This window comes from Tachyglossus aculeatus, chromosome 21 (genome assembly GCF_015852505.1).
Source record: "Tachyglossus aculeatus isolate mTacAcu1 chromosome 21, mTacAcu1.pri, whole genome shotgun sequence".
Classification (NCBI taxonomy): domain Eukaryota; kingdom Metazoa; phylum Chordata; class Mammalia; order Monotremata; family Tachyglossidae; genus Tachyglossus; species Tachyglossus aculeatus.
Window position 1 is genome coordinate 24683854 of NC_052086.1, and position 6000 is coordinate 24689853.

Sequence of the window (6000 nt, forward strand, 5' to 3'; positions counted from 1 at the left end):
TTGATTATTTCCCCCAGACCCACACAAAAGAAGTTTAAAGAGGAGAGAGGATAATAGCACCTTCTGAATTGTAAAATAGTGTGTTAAGGCACTTGCCTTAGTTGGGAGATATATGACAAGGACAGAAATTAGATTAGGGATAATCTTATTTACCAAGGTTTAAAAAAAAGTCAGATTACTGGATCAGTTACTGGATTTCAACGTGAAAAATCATGCCCGTTGATATGATACTGTCAGCTGTGAGACATATATAGACAAGTTACAACACTTGTTAGGGTTCTATGACTTACCATGAGAAGCAAAGAATATATTCTGGAGCTGTCAACATTGATTTATTCGCAAATTTATGGTTTACTTCACCTTCTGCCTACTCTTGTTAGTTAATGCAGATGGCCTTCTTCAAAGAGAAATAGGAATACTGCATTTTGAATTTTATTAGTGGTCTTTATTGAGAGCTTACTGTGTGCAGAACATTGTACTAAGTGCTCGGGAGAATACAACAGAGTGGGCAGTCACGTTCTCTGCCCACAAAGACCTTAGTCTAGTTTACAGTTTACCTGCAAATGGCTCCTAAAGATGACATTAGGCCTACCAGCCACGATATTTACCCTTGGAAGGGTATTATTCACTTTGCTAAAATAAATTGTTAATTCTCTATTCCTACAGCCACATGCTAAGTACGGGTTTTCTAAAGCTGAGGGTAAAAAGTACCTTTTTAGATTGTTTTGGTGTGGCAAATTCAGCAAAATCAGTAATAATTATTGAGGGCCTACGGTGTGCACAGCACTGAGCCAAGCAATTGGCAATGAATAACAGAGGTATGACATGGTTCCAGACTTCGAGGAATTTAACAATCTAACAGGGAGAGAGAGAGGCAGACAAGAACTTAGTTCCTTTTGGAGAGATATTTCTACTAGAAACTTCATTCTCAGGAGTGGAACAGAAGTCATTTTCTCTTTAATCCTGTATGGAGAATCTGATCAAATTGAATTTGCAAATGCAAGAGTAATGTTTACTGAGAATACACATGGAGGCTATTGAAAAACCAATTTCAATGAACAATTCCTAGTAACAAGAAAAATCAATGTATTTAAAGAATTGTAAAACCAAATAAAACAATCCATTTATGGGATACAGATCATCATCATCAATCATATTTATTGAGCGCTTACTATGTGCAGAGCACTGTACTAAGCGCTTGGGAAGTACAAATTGGCTCACAGTCTAAAAGGGGGAGACAGAGAACAAAACCAAACATACTAACAAAATAAAATAAATATAATAGATATGTACAAATATAATAAATAAATAAATAAATAGAGTAATAAATATGTACAAACATATATACATATATACAAGATGAACTACTGCTACTACTACTGCTACTGAACTACTGTAAGTGTGAGTTTGGGGCTCAAAATACAAAATAATAATATTATTATTTTATTAATATTATTATTTAATAATTAAATTAATTATTATATATTATTATAATTATTTAATAATGCTATTATTTAATATTATTAAATAATAATAACAGTGGTATTTGTTAAGCACTATGTGACAAGCACTGTTCTAAACACAAGTTAATCAGATTGGACACAGTGCCTGTCCCACTTGGGGCTCACAGTCTAAGTAGGAGGGAGAACAGGTATTTAATCCCCATTTTACAGACGAGGAAATTTGAGGCACAGATAAATTGACTCACCCAAGGTTACATGGCAGACAAGTGGCAAAGCTAGAATTAGAATCCAGGTCCTCTGACTCTTAGGCCCGTGTTCTTTCCACTAGGCCATGCTGCTTTTCATAAAAACTTGCCCTTATTGCCCTTATTGCCCTTATTGCCCTTATTTCAATAAGGAAATTTCTATTGAAAAAGCGAACCATTTCTGGAACTCTGGTCCACAAAAGGCAACTTGAATTTATGAAAAATTAATTAAAGACAGGCTTTCATATGAACTTGAATAAGGGTAGTGGTCTTCTTTTCGCCTGTTTTTACAGGGCAATGATGTAATGCAGTTGCTCTACCTGTTCCGTGAACTTGACATAATTTATATTCTTTTTAACTCAAGGCAAAGATTACACACAGATAATTCACCCTGTCTGCAACTCTCTCACGACGTCCAACTACTTGGCTATTATTTCAACTTTCCTCACCTAGAGACCAACCACAGCAAGAACAAGTTCAAACAGCGATCCCTAGCAACCTACTCCTCCACCCCACGTCCTCTTTATAAAATTGCCTGCATTTCTACAGTTCAAGTTTCCCTTCAAGGTGCTAATTTCCTCTCTCCACTTGCAAAGTTACAGGTTTATACTTTTTGGCTTCTCATTAAAGAATCCTAAAACAAGACCTAGCTTCTCAGCGCTTAGAATGGTGCTTTGCACGTAGTAAGCGCTTACATGTCATCAGTATTATTCTTTAGAAATGACTTTTCTTTAGAAAAAAGCCTCAACCGATTAAATACTTGGAGACATAAACTATGCTCTCTCAGGATCAAAGCTGGTTGGCATTTGCCAATCAGTCAGTCATAATTATTGATTGCTCAATAATTGAGAGCTCACCTCCTCCAGGAGGCCTTCCCAGACTGAGCCCCTTCCTTCCTCTCCCCCTCGTCCCCCTCTCCATCCCCCCATCTTACCTCCTTCCCTTCCCCACAGCACCTCTATATATGTATATATGTTTGTACATATTTATTACTCTATTTATTTTACTTGTACATATCTATTCTATTTATTTTATTTTGTTAGTATGTTTGGTTTTGTTGTCTGTCTCCCCCTTTTAGACTGTGAGCCCGCTATTGGGTAGGGACTGTATATGTTGCCAACTTGTACTTCCCAAGCACTTAGTACAGTGCTCTGCACACAGTAAGCGCTCAATAAATATGATTGATGATGATGATATTGTCAAGCACTTACTATGTGCCAGGCACTGTACTAAGTGCCGAGGCAGATACAAGCTGCCACAGTTCATGAGAAGCAGCGTGGCTCAATGGAAAGAGCCAGGGCTTGGGAGTCAGAGGTCATGGGTTCAAATCCCAGCTCCACCAATTGTCAGCTGTGTGACTTTGGGCCAGTCACTTCACTTCTCTGAGCCTCAGTGACCTCATCTGTAAAATGGGGATTAAGACTGTGAGCCCCCCGTGGGACAACCTGATCACCTTGTAACCTCCCCAGCGCTTAGAACGGTGCTTGGCACATAGTAAGCGCTTAATAAATGCCATCATTATTATTATGATGTCCCACATGGGGCTCACCGTCTTAACCTTCATTTTACTGATGAGGTTACTGAGGCACAGAGAAATTAAGTGATTTGTCCAAGAGCATCCAGCAGACCCCTGGTGGAGTCAGCACTGATACCAACAGAAAAAATGTTTTAATACTTGAGGTTTTACTCCATTTCGAAATGTTCTTTGGGCTTTCGAAACTCTGCCCCATCCGATTTTTGACAGTTAATATTTCTTACGGTGTATATTCTTGTTAATGATGTGCATCTAGCTTTATTTCTATTTATTCTGATGACACCTGTCCACGTTTTTTGCTTTGTTGTCTGTCTCCCCCTTCTAGACTGTGAGCCCGTTGTTGGGTAGGGACCGTCTCTTTATGTTGCCAACTTGGACTTCCTAAGCGCTTAGTCCAGTGCTCTGCACACAGTAAGCGCTCAATAAATATGATTAAATGAATGAATGAAAAGAACAGGGTTAGTTATTATAAAAGTATTTATTATTGAAAGGGTTTGGCTGAGGACGGTTCACCATCTACTGGCCTGGCAGTAACACCACACAAAACAGAGAAGCAGCAGTCTATTGGCAAGAGCCAGGGGTTGGGACTCAGAGGATGTGGGTTCTAATCCTGACTCCACCACTTGTCTGCTGTGACTCTTTGGGCGAGTCAATCAATCAATCAATCGTATTTATTGAGCGCTTACTGTGTGCAGAGCACTGTACTAAGCGCTTGGGAAGTACAAGTTGGCAACATATAGAGACGGCCCCTATCCAACAGTGGGCTCACAGTCTAGGAGGAGACAGAGAACAAAACCAAACGCATTAACAAAATAAAATAAATAGAATAGATATGTACAAGTAAAATAGAGTAATAAATATGTACAAACATATATACATATACACAGGTGCTGTGGGGAAGGGAAGGAGGTAAGGCGGGGGGATGGAGACGGGGAGGAGGGGGAGAGGAATCAATCAATCAATCGTATTTATTGAGCACTTACTGTGTGCAGAGCACTGGACTAAGCGCTTGAGAAGTAAAAGCTGGCAACATATAGAAACAGTCCCTACCCAACAGTGGGCTCACAGTCTAGAAGGGGGAGACAGAGAACAAAACCAAACACACTAACAAAAAATAAATAGAATAGATAGGTACAAGTAAAATAGAGTAATAAATATGTACAAACATATATCCATATATACAGGTGCTGTGGGGAAGGGAAGGAGGTAAGATGCAGGGGATGGAGAGGAGGACGAGGGGGAGAGGAAGGAAGGGGCTCAGTCTGGGAAGGCCTTCTGGAGGAGGTGAGCTCTCAGTAGGGCCTTGTTACCTCATCTGTAAAATGGGGATTAAGATTGTGAAACCCGTGTGGGACAACCTGATTTCCTTGTATCTACCCCAGCGCTTAGAACAGTGCTCGGCCTGTAGTAAGTGCTTAAATACCATCATTATTATTATTACCCTGAAGTTTTTTCTGATCACCATTAGTTCATACAGGCATTCATTCAATCTGTTCCAGTCTCATGCTTTTATTAATTCATACATCTCAGTGAAAATGCCAGTATAAACTGAAGGTTCAAAAAAGATGGAGTCAGCAGCTGATTTAGGGAACACACAGAAATAAGATTGGTCATCAGAAGACTGAAATCCGACATTTGTCTTGCATTCAATCAATCAATCAATCAATCATATTTATTGAGCTCTTACTATGTGCAGAGCACTGTACTAAGCGCTTGGGAAGTACAAATTGGCAACACATAGAGACAGTCCCTACCCAACAGTGGGCTCACAGTCTAAAAGGGGGAGACAGAGAACAGAACCAAACATACCAACAAAATAAAATAAATAGGATAGAAATGTACAAGTAAAATAAATAAATAAGTAAATAAATAGAGTAATAAATATGTACAACCATATATACATATATACAGGTGCTGTGGGGAAGGGAAGGAGGTAAGATGGGGGGATGGAGAGGGGGACGAGGGGGAGAGGAAGGAAGGGGCTCAGTCTGGGAAGGCCTCCTGGAGGAGGTGAGCTCTCAGCAGGGCCTTGAAGGGAGGAAGAGAGCTAGCTTGGCGGAGGGGCGGAGGGAGGGCATTCCGGGCCCCGGGGAGGACGTGGGCCAGGGGTCGATGGCGGGACAGGTGAGAGCGAGGTACAGTGAGGAGATTAGCGGTGGAGGAGCGGAGGGTGCGGGCTGGGCTGGAGAAGGACAGAAGGGAGGTGAGGTAGGAGGGGGCGAGGGGATGGACAGCCTTGAAGCCCAGGGTGAGGGGTTTCTGCCTGATGCGCAGATTGATTGGTAGCCACTGGAGATTTTTGAGGAGGGGAGTGATATGGCCAGAGCGTTTCTGGACAAAGATAATCCGGGCAGCAGCATGAAGTATGGATTGAAGTGGAGAGAGACACAAGGATGGGAGATCAGAGAGAAGGCTGGTGCAGTAGTCCAGACGGGATAGGATGAGAGCTTGAATGAGCAGGGTAGCGGTTGGGATGGAGAGGAAAGGGCGGATCTTGGCAATGTTGCGGAGCTGAGACCGGCAGGTTTTGGTGACGGCTTGGATGTGAGGGGTGAATGAGAGAGCGGAGTCGAGGATGACACCAAGGTTGCGGGCTTGTGAGATGGGAAGGATGGTAGTGCCGTCAACAGAGATGGGAAAGACAGGGAGAGGACAAGGTTTGGGAGGGAAGACAAGGAGCTCAGTTTTCGACATGTTGAGCTTTAGGTGGCGGGCGGACATCCAGATGGAGATGTCCTGAAGGCAGGAGGAGATGCGA